Below are 18,562 nucleotides of genomic sequence, written 5' to 3' on the forward strand. Positions count from 1 at the left end.
ATAATCCCAAAAATGAAAGGCATGGCAATAGGATGATAAATTACATAAGGAATGGTTTAGAAAGGTGGTAATATTAACACATGGGCAAATCATGTGTCAAAAAGGGGGAGTGATAGGATTAAATAATAATGATAGGATTAAATAAATAAAAATACTTAAAAAGAAAAAACAACAATAGAAATTGAGAGCTCAACATGTATGTGTGAAGATAGTTTATTAACCACACCCGTATGTCAGAGGTTTTGTGCCCCACAGGGGAACTAAAGGAAAAGGTGACCCACTCTATCTCACCAGGAGACTGGGTGTGGATCCAGTCCCTAAAAGAAGAAAAACTGGAAGCAGGCCTGTTGGGAAGGGCCCTATCAAGTCCTATTAGATCCATCTGGGTGCATGTCACACACTGCAAAAAGGTAAACCCAGTTACACCTGATGAACAAACACAGAGTTAGGAGAAAGAACCGATCACCATTAGGGCTCGGGGGTTGGCTCCTTAACGAAGATTCCCTTACCCTGTCTGATCATCCCTGTGTGAGTTCGGTAGAAGGTGAAGCAATGGGTTGGCGTCTGACATGTTCTCAGGGCGAGGGTGGGGATTCACAGGTCTCCTGACGGTAGGTAGCTGTCTGATTGTGGGGGCCATATTCCTAACACACTCAAACCCTTCTGATCAGCCGAAAGTAGTAGTTAACCTAAAACAAGTTGATAAAATAATACCTGAGCACAGTCTACGAAGGCATAGGAGACAGCTAGACGTAGGGAAAGGGGAAGATTAGGGACTTTAGGGGAGGACATCACTATATGTATGTCACCATGTACATCCTGGGACTATGTAGTTGCTCATATCGAGAGCGTGGGGGATATGTAAATCTCCATACACAGTTTAGGGACAGGTGTAGTATTGTGAAAATAGGGAATTAACAGAAATGGCAGTGCGACCCATAGAAGGGTAGGTACTGTCTGAAAGTCTGAAGTACGCAAAAACAAGTTTATCCTCCATGCAAGCCACCTGGGAATGTGGTGAAAGAGTCTTGTAGTAACTTGAACTATCTGTATCCCCCGATAACAAAGTCATTCCGACCTAGGTTGCCTACGTTTGAAGCCTCAGGGGATTCTAATTGTTTTTATAGGACTAGTAAGATAGGATACAGAGTAGGGCATCTTAGCTCTGCTCCTACACAGAGAATATCACAACTGAAAGAGACCATGACTAATCTCTCCTCTTTGTTGCAGCCAGAGGATTTTAGGAACTAAAATCAGGCCCGTGCTGACATCTGATGGTTGTGTGGTGATAACTGATTGTGAACTCACCTACATACGCAAACAATCAAACGTGTCAGAGACTGGTGAGTTGTCACGTAGAAAGTAGGACCTCCTCCCGGGATCCTTTGATGAAAGGATCCTGTGATGGGATAGGAGTACTGTGGTGTATTAACATTATGACTGTTTTAGAGGAACAGAAGAGGGAATGTTTATGATCTTATTTCAAATGTAGCGTTTGGAGGGTGACGCCCCAGGGGAGACTGGTGATTGGCCAGAAGAGGGAGCCACCCATATTTTGGCATTGTTTATAAGTATGGGGCGAGACAAAGAGAGTCAGAGCAGCCATTAGAATTGGAGGACACTGCTCTCCAGACCTCGCGAGTCTGTAAAATTATGCTGTAAGCTGTGATAATTAATAAAGACTTCAAATCAAGGTACAGCGTAAGCGGTCTCTGTGTTTGACAGCAATAGCCACACGACAAATGGTGGCCAGTACGGGTACTGATTGCATTTTCTTGGTTCCCTCTTGAGACGCGAGGTGATTACTGTTCAAGCCGGCTAAGGTGAGATTTATCACCATTTGGGCATTAATTGTGTCGATTGCTCATTGGGGGAATGGGATTGTATGTACAGTGTGGATTTTGGGCTGGTGTGTGGTGTGATTGCTGTTGACTAGGAGGCTGAAGTAAAATATTCCAAATTTGGTCGATGTGTAAACGGTAAAGTCTAGAACTATGGATTGGTAGTGAATAAAGGCAGAATACGTATACATATTTAGGGCATTGTGGATCTCGGAAAGCCCTCGAAACGAGGCGATTCTTTAGGAATGGGCCATAAAATCCTTGCAACGCGTTAGGTGGGGTAAGGTTGATTCTGGGAATTATAAGCTGGACGGATTATATGTATGTTATGCTCATCTTATAGTTGACGAAGTATATGTGTGGGGTAACCTCTCTATGATTATCCAGAACTTAAGGCAGCATAAATTTAGATGGATAAATGACAATAATAGGCACAATGCGGGATGGTTATTTGTGTGTGGTAGGCCGCAGTTAGCTAAAGGCCAAATGCTAATGCTAATGCTAAATGCTGGGTTGTGTGGCAGGCTACATTGTACACAAAGGCTAAATGCTAAATGCTAAGGCTAAATGCTCATTGTGTTGCGTGCTACATGCTAACGGATATCCTTAGAGACCCCATTGCGATGGATTAAAGTCTCTTAAACTTGTCTCTGTGTGTGTAATTCAGGTTATATGTTTTGTGAGCGCTGTTAAATGTTGTTTGACTATGAGGGGTAAACGGAGGTAAAGTGGGACTGTTAACTGTCTGTTTGGGGAGGGAGTAGAAAATCGCCCGTCCACGGTGAAATTGTATTTCTGAATGGATTTGCGCATGCGCTTGATTTTACGGGGCTAAAACTATGACACGAGGGTATGCTAAAACTACAACAAAGGGGATTGTGGATAAAGTGTCATATCTCTGTGGGGCCTGCGTGTCGCAGGGGTAGACAGAGAAATAGACAGACAGAGGAGAGATTTTAACACGAATCTTCTAGTTGTTACATCGGCGGATGGTTAAAGATGAAACTTGTTTTGTGACCTATTGAATTGATAAATGAGAGAGATGTTGACGGAGTATAATGAATTAAATTAAATGACGGATTAAAATAAAATAAAAAAAATTTTGAGCGATCTATTTAGTTCTGAGTTTAGCCTTAGAGTGAATAATGTAGAACGAACGAATATTGAATGGTTGGAAATACTCAGTAATTGCATTAACTACTAAAATGTTATTCTGTGTTTTTGTTCCCTTGTCATATGAGAGACAGGAGAGAGAGAGAGAGAAGATACAGGAAGTGCTGACGTGACAAGGTGTGACGCAGGCAGAGGATCAGATATCAGGCTAGTTCACAAAATCATCCCTCACAAAATATGTGATGGTATGACAATTTCACATAGGCTTGGCAAATACTCATTTGAATAAAATTTGCATTTTGGAGTCTATATGTGCATCACTGGGGTTGATTGGAGTTGTGTTGGGAATCAAGGACTGACATTATTCTGTAAAATAAACATAATTAGGTGCTGATAGAGCAAGGGGGTTTATGGGAATGGTAGTAATGGTAGGATTAGAGGGCTTTGTTTTTGGGATTGCTTTGAAGTTGACTAACTTACATTTACTTTCCTGATGGGTTGTGGTAAGATAGCCACTAATTGATAAATTGTAGGATAGCATATAGAAATAAAAATTGGTTTTAAATTATTCATAATTTTTAATTGATTTTTTAATTGATTTTTTATTTTAATTATAAATGGTTTTTGAATAGAAAATTTAATTGAATTTTTTCATATTTATATTTTGGTTGATAGATTATAAAAAAAAAAAAAAAAAAAAAAATGTGTGGGTTGTTTAGGTTTATATTAATAATTAGAGGGGGGAAGCCATAGGCTATATAGTCTAAAATAAGATAGTTCACAATAAAGGAATATAAAAGGGTTGTTACAATGGGCCAAAAGATATCAGGACTATGAAAGTGATTACACCGGTTGAAATAGTAGTAATCCTTTGACTAAAGTGTTGCTAGGTTATCTGGCAAGTGAAACAAAAGTTGCTCTTCATTCTCAAACAAAAATTGATAAAATATTCCAGCGATAAGATAACCAAAGCTATAGAGATAAGGCTTAAAAAGTAGAGCTTAGGGATGGTTATCCTCAGCTTCCAGTGATCATCCAGCAGGGTGATTATTGCATCAGAGATAAAGATGAAGACGAATAATAGATAGACGACAAGCAGAAACGACAATGAAGATGAATCCAAAACTCCAGAAGTAAGGAAAACCGAGATGTCTGGAATCAAAGAGAAGAGTGAGGTTAAAGAGGACGAGGATGATGAAGATGAGAGTGATTGAGAAGAGGTCATGGGTGGATATGACTCTGTGATCAGAAGGAAGTTGGCAAGAGATGAAAGAAGAAGGATACTAGAGATTTGATCTCTGATGAAAGCAAAGATGAAGATTTGGAGATTAAAGGTGCTTTATGTTCAAGAGGATTTTATCCTACAATGACTAGCAAAGAAGAAATAGAGATATAGACCGATGTTTATCATGCCTGGATAAAGCAAATAGTTTAGAAGAAGTAACACAGCTGAAGATACAGAAGAGGAGAAACTGCTGAGAAAAGGATCCCAAGAATTGGAGAAGAAGAAGGAGAAGAGAAGCTTTGGTTATGAAGAATCAGAGTGAACCAAATCAACAATCACTACTACCGCTTCAACTGAACAATATCAAATGCAATTGTACCAGCCAAGGGGGGTACCAGATGTTCCATATCCACAGCCAGTTTCTGGACAGACACAGAATTGGAGAGGAAGAGGACGAGAAGAAATAGAAGGAGGAGGAAGATTTCAGCTACACTTCCAGCAACTTTCAGAAGACTGTTATAATTATGGACAGGTTGGTCACTTTACCTGTTAATGCAACAAGTCAGGAGGAAACAACAGAGGAAGATAAAGGAGCAAGTGAAGATCACCTGTTAGTGCCTAGAAGATCCGGAAGGGGGGTGTCAGCTGATAGCATCGATTAGAGAAGAAGAGAAAATAGCTAACAATTGAAGTAAAAACAGAGGACTATGAGAATAATGGTGAATAGTGGAAAAACTTATCTGTGTTCAGCCTAGAGAGGTTAAACATCTCACTATGTAAAATTAACTAATTAGGATAGGGATCTGAGGTAGTAAAACAGCTACTCTTAAGGAACCAATTGAGCTCTGCTATAGAACTCAAAGAGAAATCAAAATAGACGTACTAATATTAGTACCTATTGAATTGTTGGGAAGAGATGCATTGTTTAAATTGAACTGTACAATAGGATGTACACTAGACGGCTGTCTGGTAGATGATGTTAAAAAGTAGGGTTTTTGGGAATCATTTGCTTAAAAAGATAATATCATAGGAAGGATGACAATCTATTAGATTGTCTATTAGACAATCTGTCTGAAAAATAAACTAAAAAGGGGTGACTGTTATTCTGGGTTACATTCTTACACCAAGAGATTTCAGGCTAGGCTAAAAGGTGTTTAGTCGGTTTTGCCAAGTCTGTGTGAAGAAGTCAAAAGCAGGTGGGGACTTTCCCAATCACATATTCTAAAAATTGGTGGTAAAGGGATTTTGTGAATAAATCAGTGGGAAAAGGTTTTTAAAGGTTAGGAGACAATATTAGATTAAAAAAGTTAGGAGAACTAGGTTGAAGGAACTCTAAGACAGTAAGCTAAGTTTCAAAGTTATTAGTAAGAGAGAGAACAGTGATGAAGGACATTCTAGAGTTTAGTGGGAAGATATGGTAGGAGTTTAGATCTGTTAGGAGCAGATGCATTGAGAAAGTATGCGTTGCTGAATGATAAGAGAAGATTGAGGGTGATTGAGTATCTATAGTTACAGTTCCCAGCAGGGAGATCAAGGTAATTATAGGTGTATTTTTTATAATCAAAAGTTTGAAAGTCAGGGATTAGAGATAGGACTGAGAGTTGGGAAAAAGTGACACTAGTGGTGATAGATGGAAGTACAAGCAAAGACAACTTTTCTTTGGGGAAAACTAGAAGAAACTAATGACATCAACACTTCAGTCTAGTAAAACAACAGTGAGAAGCAATTTAACTCTTTCAACATTGATAGTTATTAAAGCCATAAATATATCGCATTTGATTATAAGGGAACCAAGAGCTCCAGCACCAATTTTAGAGAAAAAGACTGTTATTAGGGTTAGGATGGTGACGTTCCTCCCACATAGAGAGATAATTAGGGAGAAGAAGTATTGTTATCAGGACCAGAAGTAGAAGCTGTTGCACCTAGTCAAGGGAGGTATTATTTTGCGTAATGTTACAGATAAAGATCAGGGAGAATATATGTGTACTTATCTAGTGCAAGCATTAAAATTTGAAGTCTGTTGAAGCTTCCACAGTCACCGAGGGAGTTCAGGAGGAGTAGATTACAGTAGTCACTCCAACAGTGAATAATACACATAGGATATTGGTAGCTTCCCCACTAGAAGGAATTAAGGGTGTTAATTCATCAACTAAATCAACGACTTTAATGATAACTTTGGGAAGGGATTAATGATACGATGGCAATAGCAAATGTAGGAAGTATGACACCGACAACAACTTTTCTGAAATTAAAGGAGGTAGCAAGAGGGACTCAGGAGTTTATGGTACGGATAGAGAGTGCTGTCAATGATAGTACGAATAGGGTTAAAATAGGAGAGCAGATAGTAATAGAAACAATATAGATTCATCTGAAATAGAGAATATAGATTCATCATGGAGCTACAGGATGAGGTCTTTGATTTTGATGACAGACAGGGAGAGGTATCTGATCAGTGCCACTCGTTCTTCTGTTGTGGAAATTAGAGATAGATTAACTCATTCTGTAAGATCAGTGAGGAATGTTGAGGGTCCATGTCTGTTGAGAATTCCAGCACCAGACATGTTAGAGACGGTCGCGCGACCTCTATCAAGTATGGGTCAGTCTTATGCTTTGTCATGACTGTGGTATCAGCAACAGTCATTGACAGATAAAATAATGTCGTTGTCAAATATCATTTTTTATGAGTTGATGATTTTTCAAAAAAAAAATTTCTTCCAATATTAGTGTGATTTGTAGTATGATTTATGAATCAAAGGGGGGAATAGGTTAATGTGATTCATACATCATTTATATATCATTTTTATATTCTTAGTTGATATTGATGTTTAATTTGAAAGTGTTGTTTTGCAAAAGATACTGTTTGGTCGTTTCTTTTCTTTTCTTCCAGAAGCATTTGGGGAACATATGGAGATTGAAATACTCAAACAACGACAATATGAAGGGACAATATGACTGGAGGAGATGAAACAAGGAGGGTGTGGCCGATTCCATCATCAACAGTCCATTGGAAGAGGAGACTACGGGGAGATGAAGTGTAGTGGACTACATTCCAGTGTCTGCAATGAAATATAGACATGTGTAATACATAATTTGTGTCATAGCCTTAGGGATTAATTTTTGTAGAAGGATATTTGATGTTATTGAATACATGTGAGGATCTTAGATGTTTTTGTTTATTTCGGTGATGTTTAGGGACAGAGAAAGTCTAGGCAGGGAGAGTTCCACGATAGGGTCCAATGGGTTGACCAGCCTTAGAGGTGATGTTTTTGGATAGGATTTTGTTTGCAGGGGCTTACATGTGTATTTAATTGCATCATAGTTTTAAATGCATTTACATGGTTTATGAGTTTATCTGGAGTACCGAAGGTGGTTGCCTGGGGCAGAGGGACCGTGAGAGAATTTTACTGTCTTGATTGATGGATGGAAGGTTGCCGGACAGTTTTTCGCTCTTACACTCCATAAAGATTTATTCATAATTCATAGTAATGTATTCACACTTCATAAAGATTTATTCATAATTCCTAGTAATGTATTTACACTCCATAAAGATTTGTTCATATTTCATAGTAATGTATTCACACTTCATAACAGTTATTCATATTTCATAGAAAGGTATATACACTCTAGAGGAGAATGTTTTTGGTTTAATGTTAAAGATACTCAATAAGATACATTGTTACTAGTCATAATCCTATTCTGTTTGTTTTCGAGACTGTTCGTCTCGAAGGGGGGGAATATGTGGTGTATTAACATTATGACTGTTTTAGAGGAACAGAAGAGGGAATGTTTATGATCTTATTTCAAATGTAGCGTTTGGAGGGTGACGCCCCAGGGGAGACTGGTGATTGGCCAGAAGAGGGAGCCACCCATATTTTGGCATTGTTTATAAGTAAGGGGCGAGACAAAGAGAGTCAGAGCAGCCATTAGAATTGGAGGACACTGCTCTCCAGACCTCGCGAGTCTGTAAACTTATGCTGTAAGCTGTGATAATGAATAAAGACTTCAAATCAAGGTACAGCGTAAGCGGTCTCTGTGTTTGACAGCAATAGCCACACCAGCCGCCGACGCGACACGACAGTACCTCGAGAGGTTCCAGAACAATTCAAAGCTAGGAATCAGATCGCAGTTGAGTTTGAATCAAGTATTTTTGGTGGTCAACAATTAATAAAAACGTAGATTGGATAAATTATATTTACTATAACCAGCAAAGATTTATAAACCACACTTGTGATGCAATAAAGGGATTAGATGAGCAGACAGTGGCAACTATCTTAATGACATGGCAGAATAGAATAGCTTTAGGTATGCTTTTGGCTGAGCGGGGCGGAGTTTGTGTTCTGTTTGGATCTATGTGCTGTATTTTCATCCTCAAACAATATAGCACCGGACGGGTCAGTGACAAAAGAGCTTCAGGGGAGTAACTGCACTGACGAACAAACTGGCTGAGAGATCTGGTATTGATAGCTCCATAAACGGTTGGTTTGATAACATATTTGATAAATGGAAAACTATTGTTGTAACTATTCTGGGTGAAGTTCTAGCCTCTATGGGTATACTTGTTCTTTGTGGATGTTGTCTTATTTCCTGTGTCTGAGGTTTGGTGAGAAAGGAGATGGGGAAGGTGATTTCCCAACAGATGGTGAGATACGGCCCAATCCTGGACTCCAACCTAGGAATGGAGGATATGACCTACCAGGCTTGGTGGAGTGACACTAGAGGGTGTCTAAAGGGGGCCAAAATATACTTCTCTGTTTGTGTTTTATGTTTTAATAGTCTTATGTTTTGTGTTTTATTAATCCTGTGTTTTATGGTTTGAAGTTTTTTGATGACTGGTAACAATTTGCAAGTGGGGTGTAGATGGACTGAGGGTTTAAATTTTTTTGTATCATTATGGCCTATTAATAAAAGTGTGATTTTTTTGTTTGTATTGTATTATAATGAATGACAATCTGTGTTTTCTTATTTTTTGAATCACACCTTATTAGGTGTGAAAATGGGGATTATTGGGGATTTATTATTCTCCTAAATTGATGGAATGACTATCTTAGAAAGAATGCATTCTTGACTGGGCTAATGTAGGCTGTGACACCTGGGAGGCTGTGATTGATGTGAAGAGCTGTTTTAGGGGGTAAAGGGAGATAAGGATTTGCCTCCAAATGCTAGACTATACTGGTTCTTTGTGATCTGTGAGCCTTCCTTGGACGTAGGAATGATGTCTCAGGGAGCTGGCTCTTCTCACTATGATAGGTTGTTATGATAAACTTGTGCCTGGCTGAAGTGTGCAACAAATGGCGCCGAGGAGATGAGACCAACCCCTGAACGAACGGATTGGCTGAGTAAAGTTTAAACCACACTCAGTTCTTTACTCTGATTGGCCAGCAGAGAAGTGGGAAACTTTCTCTGTCAGAGTATTTGAGCAACAATCTGAAACAATGGATTTAGTTCTCTGGGGTGTCCTGCGAGGTATCTCAGAGAGCCCGTATATACGAAACATCATATTTACCATTGAAGGTTTTTGCATTAATTAAAATAACTAGTATATCTTAGAAGTCGTGTTTACCTCTTTTGTTCCTAATACCAGATTTGAATTGACGCGACTTTGACACCACACTCATTAAAATGCAAATCAATTTATAACATTTTTGACATGCGTTTTTCTGGATTATTTTGTTGTTATTCTGTCTCTCACTGTTCAAATAAACCTACCATTAAAATTATAGACTGATCATGTCTTTGTCAGTGGGCAAACGTACAAAATCAGCAGGGGATCAAATACTTTTTTCCCTCACTGTAGGTAGAGAACATTGAACAGAACAAGGCTATGTCAATAACTTGACCAAAATGCAGATAGAACCTTATAGTCCCAAACTCTATAAACCGGTTCTACCAGCAAGGATGTGCGGTGACACAGGCTTTTCCTCTTGGCACCATGCACCAGTTTGCGGTGATGTTGCAGGGGAAACAGCCATATGAGATGTCTTGCCTGGTCCCCACACCATTATGGAAATGTCTTTCTCCAATTACAGTACAGCTTCCGACATCGGCATTGTGTGACCCACAGGTGAGAGAGGGGGAGGGAGAGAGAGAGAGATAGAGAGAGAGAGAGGCTACTGTCGCCACCATTTCCAAGGCTACTGTCGCATTATATAGTAGGCTGTGATATCCACACCATTTCCATGGTTTGGCTGCGTCTGGTGGATTCCACTAAACAATTTGAACTTTAAAAAAATATTAGTGCTTGGATGTGAATCTATCTACACATCACTAGTTTTTTGTGGATATAATTTGCACCTTTTCCTGGACCTACATGCAGGTATATTCCGATCCTTCTTGAAATTGATTGATGTTAGTGGCAGAAATATATACGATTTTCGCTAAAACCATTAACAACTAGGCTACGTGCCGTTTTCAAGAGATTGGTAAATACATTTTATAACTATTTGTTTTTAATATCATCACCTCTTGAATAGCATAGTCAGAACTACACAGACATTTCCGATTATTCCACATTTAGCTCTATCATCAGAGTAATACAGCAAGTAACTGCATGCATTTCATGATCAGTAAACATCAATTGATCATGTATTTTCAGATACGTTATAGTAACCTATTCATTTGGCATGAGCTACCTAGCTAGCTAAGCAAACAACGTGTCATTTAGCTTGCTTCAACATAGGCTTTTTGAAAGAGCTTGACATCGGCAAGTCCTCGTCCTGGTAAAGTTGTAATTTGGAACAACTGTCATCACCACTACACGCAGAACTGTGCTGCCAGGATCCTGATGAGAAACTGAAAGGTGCCATACTGTATTTGTTCGCAAACATCCTTTCTGAATTTAAAAGTAATCCAATAAATAATCATAGAGGTTTTCAAAAGTATCAGTAATCTGATTACAATAGTTTTGCTGGTAATATAACTGATTACAGTTACAGTTTGTTTTGGGTGGGTCTTTCCAAATCGGCTTTCTTGATGGGAGGCGTGTATTTGGTGGGTTGAAGACTTCCTCCTGTAGTGGCAGGTGTGGGGCGGTGGAGACTTTTTCAATCATTTTGTGGGTTATTGCGAGGGGACGGAGACGACGACAGGGGACCCAGGGAAGCGGGGGTGGATCGTAGTGTGACAGTGGTCTGCATGATGGCGTTAAGCTGTGTCGACTGTGTGTGTGTTTGTGACGACCTTGGCCTTACGGGTGCACCTAACTCACTTTACGGGAAAAACACATGAATTTCATGTGTTATCACGTGAAGTTTTCCGAAAACACATTTTCATGTGATCTTATGTGACATTAATATAATAACATGTGACAACATATAAAGCAGCATGTGATAACATGAAACTACACATGTGAAAACATGTGAAGTGTTCCAAAAACAGGGTTTCGCATGATTTCACGTGGATTTTCTATAAGGGTCTGCTGCTGAGAACGAGAGTGCTAGTTCTGAGTTACGGAGGGTGTTGGTAGTGGCGCTCCATGTAGAGCCAGCTGGAGATGAGATTGGTCCTGGTTTTGACCTTGGCTGGCTGAACTTTCACAGCCGATGAAAGCCCTGTCTCCTGCAGAGTGTCAGTCAGTGTCTGTAGCCTATTGCGATTACATTGTTGACATGGGTGAAATACTTATTTGAGCTGTGCTGTTTGTAGTTTAGCAGGCTGCTTCAATGGGAGATTGGAATGGAATAAACCTAACAAAAAAGTGCAAACTTTAATTTACACTAATTCAAGCACAGATTGACATATGTATTGCTAGCCTGGGAAGGCAGCCTACCATTCTCTTTGAGTTATCTTTCCACTCCTTGACACTCTGTGTTGCCACTCTTTATCATGGTTAGCATGACACAGAGTACAATGAGTAGGATGTCAGCAAACACGTTGCATGTTAGCATAACAGGCTCTGGATTTTAGGCTAATGTTAAGTTGCGTCAATTCAAATCTGGTATTAGGAACAAAAGAGGTCAATACACGTCTTCTAAATAGACTAGTATTTTAATTAATGCAAACCACTTCAATGGTAAATATGATGTTCGTATATACGGTTCCACTGAAATACCACGCAGGGCACTCAGAGAACTAAGCCATTGTTATGAGTTCTTCTTAAAATACTCTGACAGAGATTGTTCCCACTCCCTGCTGGCCAATCAGAGTAGAGACTGAGCCTATCCGTTGGGGCACCGGCTGGTCCCAGGCCCTTGGTGCTCCACTGTTGCACACTGTTGCCAGGCATAAGTTGTTATCATAACAACCTGTAGAGTCATCTCCCCTAGACACCGTTCCACTGTACTCTAAGTACCTACGTTCAAGGACGGTTCACAGACAACGGTTCACAGACAACAAAGAGGCAGTGTTCGTATCGGTAAGAAATACATGTCTTATCTGTAAGAAATACAAGTCTTCTCATCCTACCCCCTAACGTTCCTCACATGAATCACAGCTTGTTATGTGAAACAATTAATATCAGTACAGTATAAACCTTCTATGTTTAATCACCAATGCATTCCTTCTAAGCTATTCATCCCTCCAGTTATGAGAAAATAGATCCCCACACTAATGTTTTACTATGTATTTTTGTCGTAGGTCTGCTTGACGTGAGCACATCCATAATCTGTGCATTAATCATTTTTGCCGTTGTTTCTGTTCAACCAAGGTGTTTATTTGTAGGCTGGTTTGTCTTGTAGCCAAAGTTTCCATCAACACACTCACTCATCACACATCCCACTGGGCACAGACGTCAGTTCAACATCTAGTTTTGATTGACATTTGGTTGAGTTGTCAACTATCGTGAATTCAACGTGAAATCAACAACACATGTCACAATGTCATAGGATTTAGTTTAAAAGTTGGGTGAAAATAATATAAAATGCCTTTACGTTAATTACTTTTAGATTTTGGGGGGGTTGAAATGAATTGGAAACAACATTGATTCAACCAGTTTTTGTCCAGTGGGATTGTAGGCTAAGCAAGCTAGAACCACAGATGAAAGGGAGTCAATTAAAAGTATATTTTCTTCTTTGCTATCACTGTTGCAACCTGGTCTCAGGGCAATTCGTAGGATTTGATACATAAACCTGTTCCCTCCTATTAGTATGATATATTATGTTACGTTAGGTTATATTATGAATGGAATAGCAGTCATACAATGTCATATTAATTAGAGGGTGTATAGTATCATACATCTTACCCGGTCGTATAACAGCATAGGAATTGGATGAAGTAACCATGCAGGATGAGTTGAGCAGTGCACTAGTGCTGGCGGTGGCAGAAGGGCGTGGGAGGGGACTTTTTTTCAAGATTCCTTTATTCTGAGAAATTATGTAGTTTGAAGGACAATTCGTTGCATTTAAATTTACAAGAGAGAAACAAGACCAACAATTATATACAAAATACTTAGTTAAACAACAAACGCCCCATAATATCTGGCACTCTGCCCTCCCTAAATCATGGCATTGAACGGTTCAGCAGACGTTTAGCCCTCTGCCCTCCCTAAATCATGGCATTGAACAGTTCAGCAGACTTTTAGCCCTCCATAACTGGCTACGAGACTATTGCAGCTTTGTGGGTGTAACATTTATTAACCATTTTGACACCTTCTGGAAACAAAGCTATTATTACAAGGAGGATGGGATCCACCCAAATCATTTGGGTTCCTGGATCCTTTCACAGCATGATAAAGCTGTGTTGAGACAATTACTTATCAATGACCCAAGTCTAGCTCATTTAATCCCTACCATTGTGTCGCTGAGTTGTCATAATGATTCAGCAAATGTACACTATCCTAGGGGCGTTGGAAGACACAATGTAAATAACCTAATGTATGTCCCTCTTACTGCCCGGAATGCCGCTGCTGATTCTACAGCTATTCTATGCAATACTCATATGCCATGAACCAGAGTAATACTGTTAGCACTGAGGTGGTGTGCCCTAGTAGGAAGTCCACTGTGTGCAGCTCACCCTGCACTAATAAAAATAACCCAAGTATGTCTACCTCTGCTGAGCTTCCCAGTAAAGCAACAAAAATAATCAAGCATCCCAGAAAAATGTTAAAAATAGCCCACGTTAACATATGTAGCTTAAGAAACAAGGTTAATGAAATCAATAATTTGCTAGTAACAGATGACATTCATATTCTGACAATCTCTGAAACTCACTTAGATAATACCTTAGATGATACAGTGGTAGCAATACAAGGTTATAACATTTACAGAAAATACAGAAATGCCAACGGGGGCGGTGTTGCGGTTATATTCAAATGTAGGAACTGGGTTCTACAGTTCTACAGCCCAATTCTGAATTTTTGCCCAATTATGGGCAAAAGAGCTGACCTGATTGGTCAAAAGACCAATTTGTGGGAAAAAGGATCAGAATTGGGCTGCCTGTGTAAACTCAGCCAGAGAGCAAGTGCGACTACATTATTAACTTTCCCTTCTCTTCAAAGGTCACCTCACTCTCCACCTACCGTCCCAGGTCTGGCTCATGATGGTGAAGAGGCGTATGTTTCCTCTACTGATAGCTTCTGCTCTGGTAGTCATGGTCTACGTCATCTTCACATTGCTCAGGTACCGTGAAGACTATGCCGTACGATCAAGAAACTCAATAAAAGTGGCAAAAGGAAAATATTGTATTGGACACACATTTCTGCTGTAGAAATACAACATCTGTCCATGATTCCTCAGGTCACAGCCAGGCAACCACCAGCACCTCTATCCACGCCACATCTCTGACCAGTCCATCACGCCTGTCAACGACACCAAACACTTCATGGTGGGGGCCTACAAGGAACATCGTGTGACGGGATGCTCCGTACGCATCATCAGTATCTTCAGACGAGACTCTGTCCAGCCTCTGTACTGTGTGTTCTACTGTGGGACTCACTGGGCTAATGGAACGAAGGCTGAAGTCCAGATGCACTCTGACCACTTTGGTACCTGTTATTTGCTATTTGGTTTTAGCCCTGCACTGACACACCTGAATCAACACCTGAATTAATGAAATAAGGGGCTTGGTGATTCGCTGATTAGTTTGTTGATTTAGTTTTCCCTATACTGTAATATATGTGTCCCTGTTCTGTATTGGGATAAAGGTTTCCCCTTCGTGACGACCGACGTCCTTTGTCCGAATCTTCCCGACTGCAACCCGTCACACGTGACCCTCGCCACACAAGCTGACACCAAGCTTGCTCAGAACCAATCCTTCCTCCGCATCCAGAACCTTGTGAAAAAGGAGGAAGAGGAGTTTCAGTTCAACTTCACTGTCTGTTGGTCCAATTTATTTGGTGATTATAACAACGTGCTTCAGGTCACCCAGACTCTGGAGATGTACAAGTGGGTATTGATTGAGTGATTGGTTAATTGATTGATCAATTGATCAATTGGTTGATTAATTGATTGCTATATTGCAGGTTGTTGGGAGTGCAGCATGTTGTGGTGTATAACACCAGCTGTGGACCAGACCTGGAGAGACTGCTATAGAGTTATACACAGGAGGGCTTTGTGGAGGTAGGAATTGATTGATTTGATGGATGGATTGATAGATAGATAGGATTAATTAATTGACTAATTGATTGACTGCAGGTGGTGCCCTGGCGTATCGACCAACACATGAACCCGTCCCGTGGGTGGCAACCCAGTGAACATGGAGGGGACATCCACTACTACGGCCAGTTGACCACTCTGAATGACTGTGTCTACAGACATATGTATCAGTCACGCTATGTACTGCTGAACGACATAGATGAGATTATAACTCCATACCAGCATCAAACCCTGCCCCAGATGATGGATGTACTTCAGAGGCAACACCCAAAGGTAGGGGGAGGACTCAGGGAAGTAGTGTGTATGTGTGTTAAGGAAGATCATTATGTTTGTGGTGTGCATGTTAGGCTGTGTTTACACAGGAATCCCAATTCAGATTTTTTTGCCAATTATTTGGCATATCTGATACAAATCCGATAATGTATAAACAGGAATTTCTGATCTTTGGCGTTTTTGGTTTTTAAACGTTTTTTGGGCCAATCACATCAGATCTTCTCACAGCAGATATTTTTAGAACTGAACTGATTGGTCAAAAGACCAATTAGTGAAAAAATATCATAGTTGGGCTGCCTGTGTAAAAGCAGCCATGGAATCTTATCTTTTGAGTTCTGATACCACATTCGTCTGTGGTTCTCATCCTCAGTCTGGATGTTCAGATCAGAATTGTTGTGCTCTGAAGTGTTTGTTTTTGCACATGACCTGCCGTTACCAAGATAACCACCCCAACATTTAAAGAAACAGTGACAGGAAATGAGCATTGTGTTTGCGTGCTATTTCATATGCTACATCAGTGTGTGTGTGCAAATCTGATATGGGTCAAAACACAATAAAAGTGTGGACAGTGAGAAAAATTGATTGGATATGAAGGAAAGAAATCTGAATTCATTCTCTCTTTCTTTCGCCTTCTCTCACTCCACCCGCATCTCCCCAGGCCGAAGTGTTCCTCATAGAGAACCACATCTTCCCTAAGTCCCAGTTTGAGCCCAGTGGAAGGTTTGAACGGCCCCGCTGGAGGAATGTTCCAGGGATCAACATCATGGAGCACATCTACAGAGAGGAGCCAGACTATCGCATCTACCACCCTTCCAAGATGATAGTACGGCCCAGGTTAGAATCTACCACCCATCCAAGATGATAGTACGGCCCAGGTTAGAATCTACCACCCCTCCAAGAAGATAGTACCGCCCAGGTTAGGAATCTACCACCCCTCCAAGAAGATAGTATGGCCCAGGTTAGAATCTACCACCCCTCCAAGATGATAGTACCGCCCAGGTTAGAAAATACCACCCCTCCCAAGAAGATAGTACCGCCCAGGTTAGGAATCTACCACCCCTCCAAGAAGATAGTATGGCCCAGGTTAGAATCTACCACCCCTCCAAGATGATAGTACCGCCCAGGTTAGAATCTACCACCCCTCCAAGATGATAGTATTGCCCAGAGTAGTATACTAAGAAGCTAGCTAGATATACTTAGGGTTTTCTAAAGCTAGTCAGCTTCAGGTTGGTTCACGTTCCAGCTCAGGCTTCATCCCTATTACGACGTTGGATATTGCTTGTCCGCCTGCCGCTCACTCTAGCAGACTTGTAACTGCGCATGCATGTCACAGGTGGCTAGTCGAACACCGAACCCTTCATTGAGACAGTGCTGACATAAATCCACAGGCGAGTCAGTGCCACATTTACATTTCTTCCAAAATCAGCATGAAAGAAAAGCTATCTTGCAAATTCAGCAGGTTATGGTGTGAAAAAGCTTATTAGAAGTGCGTGTGGTCATCTCGAGTTGAACTCAGAGTTCGTAGTATAGGGCTGTGGTTAGAATCTACCACCCTTACAAGATGAAAGTACGACCCAGGTTAGAATAGAATAGGACCTCTGTCTAACAACCCTTCTGTGTCTCTGACCCCAGGGCTGTGGAGCAGACGTCGGTCCACTCTGTCTAACAACCCCTCTGTGTCTCTGATCCCAGGGCAGTGGAGCAGACATCGGTCCACTCTGTCTAACAAACCCTGTGTCTCTGACCCCAGGGCAGTGGAGCAGACGTCGGTCCACTCTGTCTAACAACCCTTCTGTGTCTCTGACCCCAGGGCAGTGGAGCAGACGTCGGTCCACTCTGTCTAACAAACCCTGTGTCTCTGACCCCAGGGCAGTGGAGCAGACGTCGGTCCACTCTGTCTAACAAACCCTGTGTCTCTGACCCCAGGGCAGTGGAGCAGACGTCGGTCCACTCTGTCTAACAAACCCTGTGTGTCTGACCCCAGGGCAGTGGAGCCGACGTCGGTCCACTCTGTCTAACAAACCCTGTGTCTCTGACCGCAGGGCAGTGGAGCAGACGTCGGTCCACTCTGTCTAACAACCCTTCTGTGTCTCTGACCCCAGGGCAGTGGAGCAGACGTCGGTCCACTCTGTGCTGCGTAACTTCGGGCAGACAGTGAAGGTTCCTCCTAATGTGTGTCATATCATCCATGTCAGAGTTCCCCTACGAGGAGGACTGACCAAGGAAGAGCTGCATGAAGACAAGAGGGTCTGGGACTACGAGAGACAACTAGTGCCTAATGTTGATAAAGCACTGGAGCAAGCAGGACTACTAATCTGAAGGAAGGAAGGAAGGAAGGAAGGAAGGAAGGAAGGAAGGAAGGAAGGAGAGAGAGAGAGAGAGAGGAAGGAATAGTCAGAGATGGAAGAGGAAGCAAGACATCCCACTCACTCATTTTTTCTGGTTCATATACAGTCAATGAACTAAGCAGACAAGACCCAGCTGCTATCGCATTGGTGGCCATTGGAACCCCCCCCATTCTTAAGCAGACCGGAACTGTGACGGTTTTTTTCAATGGTAAATGGCCGGATAGGGTGACGAGATGT

The 18,562-nt window shown here is 41.1% G+C and overlaps 1 pseudogene; it reads left to right on the forward strand.

The window, feature by feature from the left end:
* Nucleotides 1-14,700: 14,700 nt before the first annotated feature.
* LOC121587162 lies at nucleotides 14,701-18,296 on the forward strand (annotated as a pseudogene).
* Nucleotides 18,297-18,562: the final 266 nt, after the last annotated feature.

Source organism: Coregonus clupeaformis, unplaced genomic scaffold (genome assembly GCF_020615455.1).
Source record: "Coregonus clupeaformis isolate EN_2021a unplaced genomic scaffold, ASM2061545v1 scaf0422, whole genome shotgun sequence".
In the NCBI taxonomy this organism is placed as follows: Eukaryota; Metazoa; Chordata; class Actinopteri; order Salmoniformes; family Salmonidae; genus Coregonus; species Coregonus clupeaformis.